The sequence below is a fragment of the Chelon labrosus genome, assembly GCF_963514085.1.
Source record: "Chelon labrosus genome assembly, chromosome: 15".
NCBI lineage: Eukaryota > Metazoa > Chordata > Actinopteri > Mugiliformes > Mugilidae > Chelon > Chelon labrosus.
In genome coordinates, this window is record NC_140348.1 from 13,166,127 (window position 1) to 13,184,609 (window position 18,483).

The window sequence follows — 18,483 nt, forward strand, 5'->3', positions numbered from 1 at the left end:
CGTCGAAACGGAGAGAGGGATCACACTGTATGAATGGATGCGTGGAACACTGTGATAGCATTGTTCCTCATTCATGGTGAAATACGACCCATCACCAGTCCACGATTTCACAACACTCCAGTTTAAGTGTTTTTCAAGACCCCCAGTGAGCTGAATGTCAGGGTTTACTGCCTCTGCTCTTTCATGTGTCAAAGCTCCGGGTATGAAGGATGCACGGTGGGTGAGTAGGTGGTCTATCAGACTGGCAATTTGAATAGTCGGCCTAATGGAGAGAGAGGAGGCCGGGAAAGCACAGGACAGACGGTGAAGTATTCATTTGAGAACTAGTGTGTTGCAAGATAGTGTGTCAAGATGAAAAATGCGTGTTTAGGTGAGGCAGGAAATGGGAAATGGCTTGAAATGTGTGTTTGGGTAAAATAATAAATAGACAAAAGGTGAGATGAGAGGATGCGTGGTCTGGTGGGTGAAAGAGTTTACGTGAGCATGAAGGCAGTTCAAACTAAAATAAATGAATGCCACTCAGTGTGTGACTAAGTTCTTCAGTTGGTGCTCAAGAACATAAATCAATATGATCGCTGTTGACTTACTCAGTAAGTCCATACATTGTGAGCTGCTTGTTGTTTTACTGCTTGAGGTGAAAATCAATGTATGACCCAGGTATGAATGAATGCATGAAAGGCAGGGGTTCCCTCTGGCTCGAGTCGAGGGTGAGCTGAAGTGAGGAGGGAACAGGATTGGCGATGGTGACTGCAAGGCTGCACACCCTGTGCTGACCTCTTTCATGTCCCATGATCCCCTATCACCAACCAGCCAACCTGACGGAACTCCTAGCACCTGTTGCTATGGCAACAAGTGCCCACAGGGTGATGAGCCAAGTCTTCTGGGATAAAATATTCCCCTTCCCACTGGCGACGAAGAGTCTGCCTTTTTTTCCCTGTATATTCTTTTGCTCGCCACCAGCCCAGCGGCTCGTACTTCCTGTCACAACCTGCAGACGTGTACGTCAGTGCTGCTTATTAAAATCTCATGCGGGGAACAAATGATGTAATTGTCTACATGGGCAGAAGTGTGTTTAGAGACTAACAGGGTCACTGACACTGTCCCAGAAGATAGCCGTCTTTGTTTTAATACGTGTCGCTACCCATAAATGTACAGAGGAATTCAGCTGCCACGTTGTCTGTTAGAGGGGACGCTCTCCTTCGGTGATCAACCAACTTCTTGTGTGCATGCGGGGTTCAGCTTCCAATCAACCAGATTAATTTGATCTGTGCATGGAACCCTGTAGGAGGATATGTGAACAGAGTAATTTTCATTTACGTTGCACAGCCTCCTAAATCATGTGCATGAATAATTACTGCTTGCAGGAATTTAGATGATGAACCCGTTAATGCATGCTCAGGGGAGCTCATCCGCAAACTGTATACGATAGCCCTTCGACTGGAAAGGTAACTCGCTATATAATGATACCACTGCCGACTGTGATAATAGGGAGATTACTACAGTCTGTCACCTATTAAGGAAACTCAGAAACAATTAAGAGCCGTTGTGTGCAGTGACTCAGTTACAGAGAATGTGTGCAGCCACGACTGTGCTTCCACCAGAGTCACACTACTCAAGAACAACCCCAGGCTCTCCCACCAGTGCTTAGTTGGCTGGCATAATGATGAAAGTAGTCTTTTTGTCTTTCATTGTGGTGCTGTTTGCTATTTTATGTTACTTTGCAGTAAAACCAACAATGGTTTAAGATTTTATAAAAATGGATGAAATGTTTAACAGTTTTTATTTCTGCCTTCTGTTGTTACATTACTTACTCAAGCCATTTCCTTTAATTTGTGTCGACTTTAAGTTAGTGCCAAACATTTCCTAAGCCTTCAGCAGGCATCATTTGGTTTCTATTCATTCCAGCCCATTATGAAAATCTCACACTTGAAACAGGCTTGATTTTGGAGGCGCATCACAGTCAACATTATGCCCGCTAGCCTTCCACATCAATCTGCGCTTACATATTTCTCATAATAATGTGAGTGTGACGACAATAAAAACATACACAATGTCAAACGCACACCGAGTTTCAAACCTTTGCAGGTTGTCTGTCAAAGAGCACGAAAAATAATGGAACGAGTGGGCAGCTGGAAAAAAGGAAAAACACAATCTGGAAAATAAATGGCAGTAAGGGAATGAGCACGGCCTATGATTTATTGTAAGACGTTTGAAATGTGCTAAATCACTGCTTTAGTCACATTAAAAGCCCAGTCACCTACAATAAGTAATATATGATACAATAATAAATAAAGCAATCATACAGGTTTCATTCCTGATTTCAACTACACTGGACCATTTTATGAGGGAATGTATGTTCACTGGCAAAATGCGCAACCATTACGTGGATGTCTGCAGGGGTTAGACAAATCTGGAAACCGAATAAAATAAGGGTAGGCTGAAAATGTATATATTCTTGCATTAGCATGATTGGCAATTCCTGGAGGACGAGACTGACGATATATACTCCCAATTATAATATTTCTATCAATTCATCCTTCCATGTCTGAGCACTTGCTTGCACTCTATGAAAAGAAATGGATCCAGTAAAGGAAGAATTTTTACTTACTCCTAGGCTGCACCAATCAATACATTATGCTCAGTTTCAGGTTGCAGACACTTAGCTTTGGAGCAATGGCCACATTTGGGGGTTGTATCTGTAAGTATTGGGAAATAAGACGGGGTCTTACATGTAGTCTCAGAGAATCTTGCCGGGGACTGGGAAAAAGTCTCCTCGCTATCAAATCCATATCACATAATTTTCACATGATAACAATCAGGAAGGCGCCGGCCAAAGAGGAGAAAGGAAGAAAAAGGTAGGAGTGAGAGACGAAATAGAGAGGTGACAAATACAGGACAGCAGTGAAGGCAAAATGAGGGAGCCACCTCACAGGAATTGACTCAAAATTGGCATTTTTTTGTCTCAAGACAAGAGAAAGGCAGAGCGGCCTTCGGCTTAAAAAGATTCTTTTATACCATCAAAATGTCACTGTTTCATGAAGGTTTAGAACAGGATACAATTCAGCACTGAGCAGAATAAAGCTGGTGCAGAAATTGACATTTCACTGCACCACACGATAATGAGGGAAACTTATTTACAAACAATATTGTCGTTGACTACATCTGTTTAATTAAATGTCTACGTAATCAATGGAAATTAAGCATACAAATAGAAAACTTCACAATCACGGTGAAAGGTTAGATCAATAATAGGACTACAACTAACAATTATGTTCAGGATTGATTCATCTGTCAGTCAGACGTTTCTACATCCCGCCGTGTCTGTCTGTTTCTGGCCTGCAGTTTAACACACAAATGTATTCAGCTTACAATTGGACTGCAATTGTTTCTTAATTTTTATTTTTTTTATAGATTAGTCAATTATTTTTTCAACTAATCTATTAATTGACTCTTTGTTTGCCTTTTGACTGGTCTCAGACCATGAAACCAGAGGGCTCATATCCTTTGTCCCACCTTTCTTTGTTACTGTTGATAGGGTAGACAAACAATAGCCATGTGGGGGTCCATTCCCACAGAAAAACATTGAAAACCTGTAATGTTAATTAGCACTGAAACTGAAAAGAAATGTGTAGAGTGGGAAAAAAATAACCTTACATAAAAACTTTAAACTGGTTCCTACGTCTGCCACGGTTAGCATGGTTGCTAACGTTAACTGTCTCGTCTGTTGCATCTAGACTATCATTACGTTGATGCTAACTTTGGCAGATAAATGCAGATAAATACAATGTAATTTTTTTTTTTTCAGTTTTTATGTATGGTTAATTCTTCCACTGTACCCAGTTTTTTTACGTTTCAATTAACGTTTTTAGTATTTTTCTCTGGGAATGGACCCCAGCATTGGTACTGTCTATCCTATCCATGTTGACATAGGTAGTTGGGACTTGACAAGGGGAAGGAGCCCTCTGGATGGTGGTGCACAGACCAATCACAAGGCTAACAATGGGTCAATTCATTTCTAAGTAGTCAATTAATCCTTTAGTTAAGTTACAATTGTAATTCCCACCATTAATCCATTAATTCATTTTGACATGAAATCTATGAATGAAGAAAGGTTTATACATTGTATACCTAATTAAGTAATGTTTTGTTCACTATGCACACATTTGAAACTAAATTTGGCTCATGCCAATACCGACTTAGGGCGTAATGTTCACTGAAATCTATGTGATCAAGTTTTATAGGTTTATATGTGGATAAACCACACTTGCAAGTGTGTTGCTATATTAGCCATTAGCATCTGCTGGAGAGACTGTGTCGTGTCAGATGAGGACACAGTGATAACTTCATGGCAGAGTACCAACCAAGAGCCAGACCAAACTTACTGTAAAAGTCCAGATACTTGTGCTGCCGTCTCGTCCTTTCGAGGCACTTGTGCACATTGTTTCTGCTGGCCGTTTCATATTTACAATGTGTCTGTTTTATTCAGCCTCTGTTTAAAGTTCAGGTCCAGGCTTTTTCAGATAAAATCTCATTTTCGGCATGCCTGGCAGTGGGAGCTCCCATAACTGAGGACGAATGTAAACACTGTGACGCAAATTAACGCGTCATTGCAACACTCGATTACAGCGAACGAAACAGCAAATACTCACCCTGGAGAAGTTGTGACTCAATGCCGTCAAGCATTTTAATTTGCACTTACTTGAAAATCAGTGTTTGAGTAGTTAATGGTTTAGATGCTAAACAAATTAAGATCTGTTTAGTTAATATGTTTGTCAAGTCGAGAGTGCATTTTTGGATCTAACAAATCTGATGGCACTCACACAACAGAAAACACTGTTAAGTCACACTGGCTCTAAACGACTGTCGGGAACCCTGGAATTGTTTTGGACCAGTCATCTCTAAGAGGGTGAGGTCACTGGCAGTCACTAGTAACATAATCACTGAGACTGATTATCTGTGCGCTCCATCTTAATGATAGTGGTAGAAAAAGCCGTCTCAGACGTCACAGCAGAAACCCGGCCGTGCTAGGATCATATCTAACGCACATGAATGTTTAATGCATAACACTAGATCATAATACTAACGGCGTAATTCACTTCGAGACGAACGAAGTTGCACAGAACATGTAAAGGGAGACCCTGGTGAGGTGTGGAGCAGTGGCAGAGTTTGAAAGGAGCCGTCAAGCATAGTGGTGGGTTTTAGCCAGCAGCAGACACACATGCACTAACACACGCACATATCTGTCATTCTGCGTCACTCTCTCACTCACTCACTCACTCACTCACTGACTGCTTTGTACTGTGCATTCGCGTTTGGAAAGCATTTAGTCTCATAATGATCAATGTCAAACATGGGGTGGCCATTTTTTACACTGGCACGCCCTGCCTTTCACGCTTCCATGCACATGTGAAAATTACGTTTAATCTGTTTAAGAGGAGTCTGCAGTTACTGGGGCATAGAGGGATGGTTAAGAAAAATAAGTACTGAATTGGATGTAAATTAAACTGGAGATCAAAAACAGACAGTATGGAAAGTTGAAGATACTTTTATGTATCTTTGGTTGATCCAATGAAGGTCAGAGCTAAGAGCTTCATTTGCATTTCACTCATTTGAATAAAGATGATCCTATTTTCTTGAATGTACTGCGGTGATCACTAGCAGCTGCCAGAGGGTACTTGGAAAGACCTCTGAGAAGCTCATTTATTTTCCACTTATTATTTACAAAGAGACACATTCAGAATTTTGTGCATAAAGGGAAAATAATCACAGAAATGGGATTTCAAATTGGACTGATCTTGAGTGTTTCTATCCAGAATAACCAATGATCTACCAGCTATGGCAGGCCATCTAAGTTGTGGCAACATAACAACACGTGAAGGACTTGAGAATGTGACACCGATCAGCCACAACATTAAAACCACAGACAGGAGAAGTGAATAACATTGACCGTCTTGTGACAATGCAATGTTCTGCTAAGAAACGTTTGGATCTGGTATTCATGTGGATGTTTCCTCAAATGGGCTCCTCTAACAGGGCTGTGGGAATATATCAGAGTAAGGATTAAGAGGTGCACCATATGTAGCTGCACATCCATGGAACATCCAATAATAATCTATGTATACATTACATCAGATAATCATATCAAACTGACATTTCCTTTCCCTGTAATGATTTCGATTATTTGACATTTATATTCCGTCGCCCACAAGTGACGTGGACACAAGATAACAATGAAAAAGGATCCCAATTAATATGATGGAAGACTTTCATCTCCCTGAAACAGCAGCCAACAAAGCCATGACTGAAACTGTCCTCTAAGATTAAGGGCTCAATTTTCACAAGTAGTCATGTAGGCTTATGAGACGTTGCACCATGCACGACTGACTCGTGAATGTCAAACTCTAAATACCTGCCAGGAGTTTAAGGCCTTGCCCTTGTAACTATATACTTATAGACAGCACGGACACGAATAGTGGTCTTTCCCCTCTATGTTGCACAGATGAAACGCAGAAGACAGCTAACGATTATGCCCGAGTATCACTTTTCATACACAAAATTCTAAAAACAGCTCATCATTTGGCATCACAGAAGCAATACTAAGCAACAGCATTGTTCAAGAGACGCCTGAGAACGTAATAGAGTGATAGCTTAGCTGTATAACAACCCTTCCTTCCGCTGGGAGCGAGCAAACAGTTGTCCCTCTAATCAGTCTGAGGGAGGAAAATGTGCATGTGAGTGTGTGTAAATGTGTGAGAGTGTGTGTAGTGGGCTACGTCTGCACAGTGTCAGGAATCACCCTGTCTGCAGCGAGCGAATCTTGTTTTGGCAGAGAGAGATAAGTTACAGGTCTGAACCAGGCACCAAGTTAAACATTACGGCTGGTGCGGAAGGCAGAAAATGACGACTTTTTTTTCTGTTTAAATAATAAAGCATGTTGCTTGTTGAACTGTCCTGTTGGGCCCGCTGTGTAAGTTTCTGATCTCTCCCATATTATTTCCCTGATTGTCCATCTAGTGTCTACACTTTGTCGGCTTCATCTTCCCAGAGAAATAATAGAGTATTATTATAAAATCCTTGCTGAATTCTAACATTTTTCACGGATGACTTAATAACCAGCGAGTTCACACCCAGCCTTCCTTCGACTTATCAGTGAGTTTCCACAATATCAGTCTACAGCTGGCACAGAATACCAAGCACCAGCTATTTGCCCTGCAAAGACAACAGCATCTCATGCGATGTGTTTTCATTGTGATTACGCTCAAGCGAATGTAGAATTTAAAAGCAGCCTCCCAATAAAACTCATTACTTGTGTGACTTTTTGAAAACCAGCGTGAGCACTTTCAATTTGCACTTCAAATATTACAGTTTACTATAAATTTAGCTGAATTTTAAACAGACACGGCTCTGTTCAGTAATTGCATACAAATGTAGAAAACGTGTGAGCGCAACTGTCGAACACAGATGAGCAGCAGCTATTAAGATCTATGGTAGCTACGCTGAGCATCCTGGTTAATGTAAGCTTTGTCTTGCTATCTGGTGATATAACACGAGTACGAGCATTCGTTTACAGAAACACTTAAGAGCTGACTGCTCCTCACTTGTTCCCCTTTCTTGAGAATGTTTATAAGCCGGACATAAGTGCTGCAGACCAGCAGAACGAACTGCAAATGCCGTCAGCTGTTAAGATGTTTTAGTACAATAGGCCAGGGGACAGCTCCATTTTAGTTACCAGTATCTATGACTAACCTGCTAGGTTATGGCTAGGTCTGTGGTGCTGGATAAAGATAAATGAGTACAAAACAGGAGACAACATATGTTTGGTCCACGTGTTGTCAATGGCTACATTTACATGGACAGTATTCAGCGGTCTTCAGCTCTATTGAGATAATTCTGATAAGAGATTCCTACTGTTTAAAAGGACGATAAATAAAATTATGTGGTGAGACATGCCACGGAAAATTAATCAGAATATATATATATATATATATATATATATATATATATATATATATATATATATATATATATTTTATTTTTTTCACGTGGAAAGTGGAAACGTACTGTAATAGAAGAAGATTTCCCAACTTGATAAGATTGAATTCACTGAATAGAGGTTCAACCTCAACGTTTCTGTCCCTCCCAGGAACCCACCTGATGTTTACCACATGTGGTAGCCCCCCATGCACAGAAAGAACGCATTTATACCACCCAGAGAAAATTGATTGGATAAAGCATTTACACGGTTATCGGGCGCTAACATATTCCCGTTCACCAGATGATCTAAAGTTCATCTGACGGAACATTTCTTCCGATCGTGCCGGATTGTTCCAAATGAGGTGGTTACACGGGGCGCTTGTGTTTCGATTGGGCTATTATTCTGATTATGAGCATAAGCAAGGGTCCATGTAAACACAGCAATTGTTTTAAATTTGAAGTGTCATGGTCATTTACAATTTTACAAGCCTGTCCCAAAAAATACTTAATTTGAAGAAAACACATTTGGAAAACCACACAAGGTCTTGTTTCAGTTTAGTTGACCTATGTTGGTGTTATTTTGCCTCATTTTACAAGTTGTATATAAAGCACTTTTTGAATCTTGCTCATTTATTTTCACTGTTGATTTCTAGATGGAAAACAAATCAATTACAGATTAAAGAAAATTAAAAAGATAAGGAATTTAAAATAGGGTGCAGGCACAATTGCAAGATACTTCAGTATTTGAAATTGGAAAATGAGAGCAGAGACACATTAGCTGAAGAGGGTACACTTTGTACCAAGTACAGAGAGGGCAGAAATTTAGACATAAGCAGGCCTGTCTAAAAATATGTTTACATGCCCGATGTTGAGATTTGAAACCACTCCAGCTATTAAGAGAGACATCCAGTTTTATTTCATTTTTGTGAACCAGTTTGTGTGGACCCCAGTGTGTGGACCCAAGTAGCATCATCAGGCAGTGGCGGGGTGTGAAGAGTTGGTGATTAGGGCCCTTAGAATCAGGAAAGCAAGTGAGTGTGCCCTTGACGGCGAACACAAATGCATCTATTGTGCTACTGTGTCTTAGGCTGCTGACAATAATCAGACATGCAATGAGGTGCAAGGAAATGAAAGACTGACGAGGAAGACAGACAAATGTATCAAAAGATAATCATAGAAACTGAGAAATGGCAAACGGGCTGGTGTGGGCAGGCAAACAAGCAATTAGACAAGCGGAGAAACAACACAATTAACTGAAATTGGACCTCAGAAAGCACTGGGAATTACTAATGATTGTTAGAATAAACAAATTGGCATCTCTTTTGAAATGACTGACATTTTCATTATGATGTCCAGAAATATTGCTTCAAAAGTCGAGGTACTGTCAGTCACGTTCCGTCTTCTCGAGGATGGCGTGTACGGAGGTTAAGGAGACGGAGTAAAGGGCTTCAACAGATAAATGAAGGAAAGGGGACGGAAAGAAGAAGACAGACAGAAAGAATGTCTTTGGTAGATAGAATTCCAGTGGGACCAAGTGGGGAAAAATCTTCTCTGTTTCCAAGGCTGCCATGGTAACACTGTTGCCAGAGTGCAGCAAGAAACGTGGTGGTAAAACAGTGAGGGTAGCAGGGTAGCCCTCGCCCAGCTGTTGTCGGCATCCGCAACTTGACAATGTGAATTATTTTAGCTATTTTTCGTTGGCTGGTTGAGGCATCTGAATTTTAAGGTGCTCCTGTGTAAGTACGCGCGTTAATTGTCATCCCTGATTGTGTGTTTGTGTATGCATGGACTGAGGGCCCCTGCTGCTGCTGTTGTCCTCATTCTCTGTAGGAGCGCAGGTGTGAGCCCGGAGCTAGATGCTCTTCTGAGGCTTTAGACGGCTTGAAAGGTTAAAACACCCGGAGAGGCAACGTCAGGCAGCTGCAGCTTTAAACAGACGCTTTTCTTGGACATGTTTTATGCTTATAGTCTCGTGTGATAATATGGCTGGGCTAATAATATTAACATGCATAGGGCAAGTCACGATGGCTCTGTGTGTTTTGCATTATCTAGAGGACATTTGCATTGCTCCCCCCTCCCCCCCCCCCTTTTTTTTTTTTTTTTTTTTTTTTTAATAATACAAAGGAAACACTTTACAGCAAAAACAGTCATTTGCTGTAAGCTGTAGCTGAACATCTGTGAGAAAATATGTCTCAGCACAATACTGAAACTTTAATTCAAGACAACAACAGATGCTGAAAAGGTGTCTCCATCCACCCGACAAGTGCAGCTGACAGTAAGCAGTACACTGTGGAAGTAACATCTGCAGGAGCTGTCGCTTATCACTGAGGCTTTTAAAGTTTAACAGCATTCAGTCACTGAGAGCTGTTCGTCACTGCAAGGCAGCCAGCATGTTGTGACTGAGTACGGTCTTTGTGGGTGTGAGATAGTTGTTTGTCTTTAGGAACATTACCACCCCCGTCGAAGATACGTAATGTATATACATGTTTCATTCCGATACGAACCATCGATCACTACCACTTGTGGCTTGCAATGAATATAAAAGCTAATCCTCCTCAGAATAAACTGGAGTGTATGACTCACACCCTTGACTATTTTATGGATTGATCGCTGTGAACTTGATCTAGATGTGGTAAAGGAGTTTTGTAACTGAGCTACCTCTCACACGGACTGAAAAGCAGCAGCCTTCAATATCAAATGTGGTGTTACAGCACTGAATGCTGAAAAGTAGCAGTCATAGTAAAAAAAAAAAAAAAAAAGTTAGTTACATGTAGTCCCGGCAGTCTTGAAGGCACAGCATGGAGCCATTAGGCAAACTGCTACGCTCTCTAATGCTGAGCCAACGGTAGAGAGACGGTGGAACAGATCTTTCATCCATGACACAGACCGATTGTTGTTTTGTTAAATGGTTGGTGAAAAAAAAAAAAAAAGCAAGCAGCTGGAAAAAAGGACAATGCAGTCTGTGACTAATTTGTGTGCTGCTAAAATAAACTAACCAGGTTACACTTGCGATCTTGCCCACGACATTTATTGCCAAACTGGGCCTTGGCCGCAGCGTTGAAGTAAAGTCTTGTCTTGCCAAATACTGCTTAGGACAGCATGAGACATTAAAGAGGCCCTGATGTTAACATAAAATCTAATTTGCTGACTTCCACCCTCTCAAAACCAACCTTAATTACATGCCCTGTGAGAAATGGATAATAGTGAATATAATGTGGTATTTATCATTTGTATCCTTTCATTCTTCTTAATATGTGCCTCCAATAAAGGTCGGAGACAGGACCTTCACCATCCACCGTTTATGTCTAATTACATAAATGTATGCACTATATAATGGCCTCAGAAGCTCCTGCTATTTATTTTCTGCTAACAACAAAACTAATAGAACAACCAACAAAAGAAAACACAATAAAATGAATGTGCAGGAAGAGAAAAAAATAGTCCAGCTAATACTTTGTTTAGTCTTCACTGGCTTACTGATCACCTCTGCTATATGCAAATACACAACAAAAATAGTAAATTAAATGTGTTACATTTTTTAAAACCAACATTAAAGCCTCTAGTTGTTCAGTGGAAGTTTGTGAAGTGAGGCTGGATCTGAGAGTTAGTTCTAAGCGAAGACTTAAAATGATATGGAATATTTCCACCCTTCTACTGAAATCTAGATATAAATGACCATATTTGGAAAAAAACATAAAATAAAATGTTTCTATCATCAATTAGAAGAAGCTTAGTTTATAAAACTGAGGAGCAGATGGTTAATAAAGAGACAGAATAGAGTTTTGGGAAATGTACCTGCCAGAATATACTTGATCACAAACAGCAGGGATATATTTAAAAGTGTATGAAAAAATATTTTTCTCTGCAAATTACCTTGATTTCCTAATTATGCCATTGGAATTGGCTATTTATTTTAAATGACATAATCAACATGTTTTCTCCAGCTGTAGTACTCAACAGTTATTACTCTAAGGAATATGGTTTTTGTGCTCAAGGCTTATTATCATTCTTCAGTGAGATCGTCACTCAAGTAATCAACACTCCTTAGGCCTCCTTAGAAAGTAAAACCCTGACACTCACTGCCTCAAATATGGTTCATCATAAATTGCATTGTTTGTCATACGCCACAGTATCTAAAAAACGCTAATCATACAACATTAGTTGGAGTATTTAATAATAATCTTTATTTTTTTGTTGTCAAAACAGAGTAAATTATACTTTTTAACAATAATATCAATGTAAGATCCCAATGGTTTCTTGGCCAGAGTTAACAAAGACTAAAATAGAACAGTTTCTTGTTGTGTTGCATTCATGTTTCTAGTCGGAGTAATTAATTTACCTCATTTTACAACACTTATATAACGGATAATAGATGCCTGTCAATATTTGCGTAATCTGAGAGTTGCAAAACAATAGATGTATCAATGTCTGTTAAAGTGTCACGGATGTTTCTGTAGTGGTTGCTATTAGCAACACAATGAATGTGAAATTAATCGCCGCTGGTTGAATGGTAATACTGCATCAGAATTGACCAGAAGGTTGCAGGTGGGAGAGCGAATGGAGTGTGGAAAGGATCGAGACAAGTATTAAGGAATATATATTGTCATTTGGAGGCAAGAACCATTAGAACTGTTTATCCCACACAGGATTTCAGGGACACTCAATTGGTTTGGCTAATGTCTGTATGATTCTTCTCTTCCTCCTATAATGAACGGTTTCTTCACAGATTTCTCAGAAAATGAGATGAATGTAGTACCCCTGCAGAGTTAAGAGGCTTCTTGTCTGAATAATTGCAATTTCATCAAAAAAAGAATAAAACGGCACTGACGCATACACAATGATGACTGCGCTCACACTCTCCTGCATTCAGGCAATCACTCACACACACAGATGCAAACATGTATTCATCACATTGTGGCAAAGCAGTAGGGGGAATCATCACTCCAGCTTCGCTTGTTATTTTTGGGCGCAGAGATTTGATGTTTTGCCTCAGCGGGATGCAAAACATCTGCCTTGACTGACAGAAGGCCTTATGAATTTCAGCAAAGGCACACCAACTAGTTCCTTGTTGTCGTCAGATATGGATAAAATGACACCCTTTCGTTAGTGGTAATTTTAGTGTAGATACTAAAGTGGTAAAAGCAGTCAGTGGGACATAATTCAAAAAATAAAATGATAGAAATAGGACTGACAATGTGGGAACCATGGGATTACATTGCGCCTGAGCAAGTCAGTATTTCTACATATTTCAGTGTAGAGTTTGAGCAGTCTCTTTCTATATAGAGAAAAGTGCCACCTGGCCTGGACCTGGGCCTAAAAATAACCAACTAGCTGATGAATAGCAAACACACTTCATTTCCTCCGTTTGATTTTCCGGCTGTGGAAGGGAGTGAAATTTATCAGGTTATTCAAACTGATTTCCTCTGTTGCAAATAGTTTCATGGCTGATTGGCTATGATGACAAGGATGACAAACAATTAAAATTCATTTCACCAACCAACAAGAAAGCCGTTTAAAGGGAAAAGGTGATTTGTATTAGTGTTCAGATGCTGCGTCAAGCAGGAAGCTGAGATGTCTTTCCTCGTCCCACCTACGTAGCAACAGTCGTCCTGAGCCTACAGCCCAGGCGGCAGTGCTTCCATGATGCCACCATTTCTTTTAATTAATAATATTCTGAACAAAAGAGTGCAGTCCAAATTGCACTGGGACAATTAAAGGCTTTCAAAAAAAGAACAGTGGTAAGGTCGCTCTTTTATTTTTCCTTCTTTCATGTATGCTTTTTTAATAATCCTCTCAACCACCCCCAACTTTTGCACAGCTTAAACTGAAATGCCTCATCATTGAAGAAACGAAAGAATTTCTACATTTAATCAAGACTTTAGTGTTAAAATTCACCACCCTATTATAAATAATCCATCACTGTTACTGGAGTTGCAGTGGTACATTTAAGAACCTGCATTAAGAGACATTAAAGAAGAACACGCGCCACCATTATCATTTCCACTAATTTATCCCCACAAGTAAAATACTCGCCAGCAAGTAATGTCTATAGGGTTCGTCCAGTTATCCCATTCATTGGCGTTTGTGGATCCTTTCCCATGCACACCCTCCATTAGTGATGTTTTTCAGCACAACATAAGTATAGTGATAATGGCTCACAACACTATTCGAATGCCATTAATTGGTACCGCTGTTGCACTGTACCATTCATTGAAAATGTGGATTTTAGTTCTTATATAGTTCCTGAGAAGAAACTACCTGTTTACATACATCTGCCATCCTGTTGATCTTGTGTTTTTTCTAGCAGCATGGCTTTAGAAATGTAAAACAGTAATGTAATACAGTGTTGGTCTTTCAGGCGTTTGCCAAGTTAGGGCAACGGTTGGTCCACCACTTGGTCTAGCCTAAAATATCACAACACCAATTAGAATGACTATTATATCGTCTGAAGACATTCATGTTTCCCCGAGAATGAAACCTATGATGAACTACTGACTTTTTATCTTGAAGCACCACGATGGCTTCGGCATTTGCACAGATATATCTTGACATCTATTACATAGATCGCCATAAAATGTATTAAAGGGATTCAGAATCCACTGAGGATCAATTCTAATGACTTTGGTGATCCTCTGACATTTCCTCAACATAAGGTCAGGAGATTTTACTTATCTGGTAATTGGAAATATTGGCACAAAATTCTTGTACAAATATTCCCAGTGCCTAAACCTGACATGCCAGAATGTTTGTTACGTCCACCCTCTGAGAAACTCTTTGCAAAAGGGGAGGTGCTTTTAAAAAAATACAGCAGTTGATTGGACGAACCATCTTCCTATTAGAGTCTATCACAACATAACTTCAACCAATGAGATCAACCCACTCCTACAGCATCAAAGAGGAAACACCAAAAACCAAAGTCCAAGGGTGCCTTGACACCTAGCAAGCAGCCAGAATAGTGTGCTAAACAGTTTTTGATGCTTCTTCGTCTTTGGGAAAAAAAAAATAATGTGCGCATAAGTCACTTCTTGCTGTCGTCACATCTAAAAAATGCCACACTGAGCACATGATAAAGATTATTCCTACTATATGTCAGCATGACAGTATCAATATTATGAAGCATATTAGCATACTGTTGTGAGCATTTAGCTCAAGTAACTATAGAGCTGCTAAAATGGCAGGAGATTTTGGTTTTCCTCTGCTTTATTTAAACTCAGTGTGGACCCAAAAATTTAAAGCTAACTGATGGTTTTTAAAGCAAATGTAATTTAACTTAGGTGTGACTGAAATGACAAGGTCCACTTTTGAGAGTGCAATTGGACGTCTCCAGGCTCCCTGCTCAAGTCTTGACCTGGAAATAGGCAATGCTTTGCTTCAGGAATGAATAACATCAAGTCTGTAATAACAGTGCTAACTTTAGATGGACCACTCTCCTTTCAGGATAATGGAGTACTTATTTAAACCGACCACAGCCCAGTCTTGTGCATGTTTATGATGGACTTCCAAACAAGATCAGCAGTAATTGATGAATAAAGGTCAGAGAGGAGGTTTGTTAACGTTACGGAGATGAGTGGTAAATGACGTTGTAATCTTGGGACTCTGAGACAGAGAAAGTTAAAAGCAGGCTTTTAGAAATACTCCTATTCAATCGGTCACTGACAGGAAGTTTCACATTGGAATGTAACAATAGTATCCCGTTGAGAGTTACGAATTTAAATATTATGACTCATGTACATTTAGGCGTTGGGTTTATTTTTATGTCAGAGCTGAAATGCACCTAATCACCCAATATAACTGCAGTTCATTCTGTTATTCGGTAAAAAGATGGGCTATCCTCTGTGTTCTACACAGCATAGGGAGCGTGAGCGTTGTGGCTGGATGGCAGGTGGGATGATTCACTCAGTCGTTCATTCATTTTCCATAACCGCTTGTTCTCTAGACTCTAGAGGGTCGCAGGGAGGCTGGAGCCTATTCCAGCTGTCAGTGGGCGAGAGGAGGGGTACATGCTGGACAGGTGACCAGTCTATCACAGGGAGGTGAGATGATGTTCAGCTCAATATTTCTCAAGCAGCTGCTGCTCCGAGGCCTTGGAGTCCCACATGAAAGGGCTACTGGCAGCTGGATAGCTGTTCTGTTTAAGCCAGCTTGTTTCACTGAGATGTAGAGCACTTGTTGCCATCCAGCATTACAGACGTGCTATTCTCCACTTTATAATAAATTGTCCAAATCAAGGCTTGTTTTTCTTTGGCATAGGAATTTCAGAATGTTTTTACACATTTTAGCTATAGCAAAACACGGTACACTGTTAAGCCTCCGTGATAATTGTTATTGTTTGAGAGATAATTATAAAGAGAATTCCTCCCAAGTTTCCTTTTTCTTTAGACTCTCTGGCATAAATGACCTGTCCTGCTTTCTCACGCTCTAAAGACCTCATCTAGATGTAATCAGACTTGGCTGATGTTATTAATGACTTAGGGGGAAAGGAGATTACACTCCTCCACCCTGCAGCCCTGATAGCATTACTCTCCTAGGGCTTTCCAAAACGAGACATGAAGGAAGCCTTAAAGGAGTACAGTTCACCTCACTCTGTGATTTTGTGTGTATGTGGTTGTATCTGTGCCAGAGTGAGTAAGAACAAAATGGTTCATAATCGCATTTTCTTGGATGCAAATAAGAGGAAGTCAAGGAAAAAAATGTTAATAACATGAATGAAGTTGCGGGAGTAGTCAAGCCACAGATTCAACAGTGGGGAAAGTTTTTAGGGAGATGGTGAAAATCAATTTGAATGCCCTGAAACCAAAACATTACAGCAGTTATTCCAGGATGAAAATTTTTATGGTAGGTGCCTTCACTAATGATTTTGAAAGACAGCACACCTTCTCTTACAGACGTATAACCCTAGGTTAATCAATTACAAGTACCGAAATTACAATTCACATTCAAGCATGTCCTAATATCCTACACAGTTCCAAAACCGTGTTGATAAGATTTCTCTATCTTTAGATGCATTTCCTTTGCTACATGATGATCATTAGATTACTGGAATGGTAACATTGCAAACGCTGAAGAGGGAGGTGCACAGAAATCTGCATATGAGCATAAACTAATTTTCTGAATAATGTACAGTACAGTATCAAAATACTAGGGCTGCTACAAACGATCCATAAATTATTTTTGATGAATCTATCAATTATCAATTAAACAATTGTTCATTGTATTCTGTGATTAATTGGTGTAGATAGCATCCCATATAATATGACTTCAATGTCTTGTGATTGATTGTAATTGGAAATGCACATGAATTATTTATTTGCAAAATGGTTGCTTACACCTGTTCAGAGCACAGCATTAATGGAAATCTTCATCGATTAGTTTTATAGGTCTATAAGTGCAAAAACAAACTGCTCACAACAGTGCAGGTGCACTAGAGAGCTTACAAGCCATTAGCATCTGCTCTAGGAAGTCTGAGTCCTTTTCTGAAAAACAGCAGATGGGGATGCAACGGAGACTCCCAGGCACTGAAACCAAGAATTTGACACAACTTAATGTAGTTGTTTTGAAAGACGAATGTGTATAGGGAGAGTTAAAGATTATTTTAGCTTTTATTATATGTCAAATGCTATATACATAGGGATGTACGATAAGCAGAGCTTTACACTAACATATTTCTTGTCATCACAGTGCACAAGGCTCCTTGCACACTTCACTGCTGGAGACTCTGTCTAATCTTTAAGTGCCACTCTTATGTAGCCCTGCAGTGCTTTTGGACAGAAATGTGAATTTTCTGCAGTGTACTGTAAATGACAGATGTTTCATACCTCAGCTGACTCACCATGGGGCAGGCATAGACTGTTTTGAGTCATTTTAAGTCCAATTAAAATGTGCGACGCTCACAACAGAAATCACGATTCACACTGACATAGAAAATTTTTGACGTTTCCAAACCCCAGACTCTGGATGTAACTCGTCGTGACAAGAGTGCAGAGGAAAAAAAAATCTTCTCATCTTATGTTTATGTAACTTAATGAACAAAAATTAGATTGCAAGTACAAGCACATGTGGAGCATTTACATAATGCCCCAGGCAGAAATTCAGTTACAATGAATTATGACTGAGCCTAATGAATGTACGTTCACTGCATGCGTGCCTTGTTGTGCATGCTGTCTTGTCGTAGGTCCTCTATTTTGGGGCCTGCCACGGCAAGAGAGCTAATGGTCAACTTTTGGGAATCAAACTATTGATCCATTATTACAAATAACTGAAAGGTGCGGGACTAGAAAAGCTGTATCAAGGCTGAAGGAAAGAATGGAAAAACATGACCAAATAATGACATGTTTGGATGTGTGCACCGTAGCCAAGAACAGCCCTCCTTTATTCTGAGGTGGGATCACAATCAGTTCAGAGGAGCTTTAATGGCCAAAGAGAAATAGGTGTTAAACAGTAGACAGCAGAGTGTAATACTGTGGTTAGCCTGGGTTTAAATTAAAACAATATAATGCGACAACAATGTAA

At 39.9% G+C, this 18,483-nt stretch overlaps 1 protein-coding gene across 2 annotated transcripts in view; it reads left to right on the plus strand.

Moving 5' to 3' along the window:
- Positions 1-18,483, plus strand: part of LOC311500817 (cGMP-dependent protein kinase 1) — a gene marked incomplete at its 5' end in the record, with an annotated part of 81,110 nt that overhangs the window by 30,747 nt on the left and 31,880 nt on the right. The window lies entirely within an intron of this gene.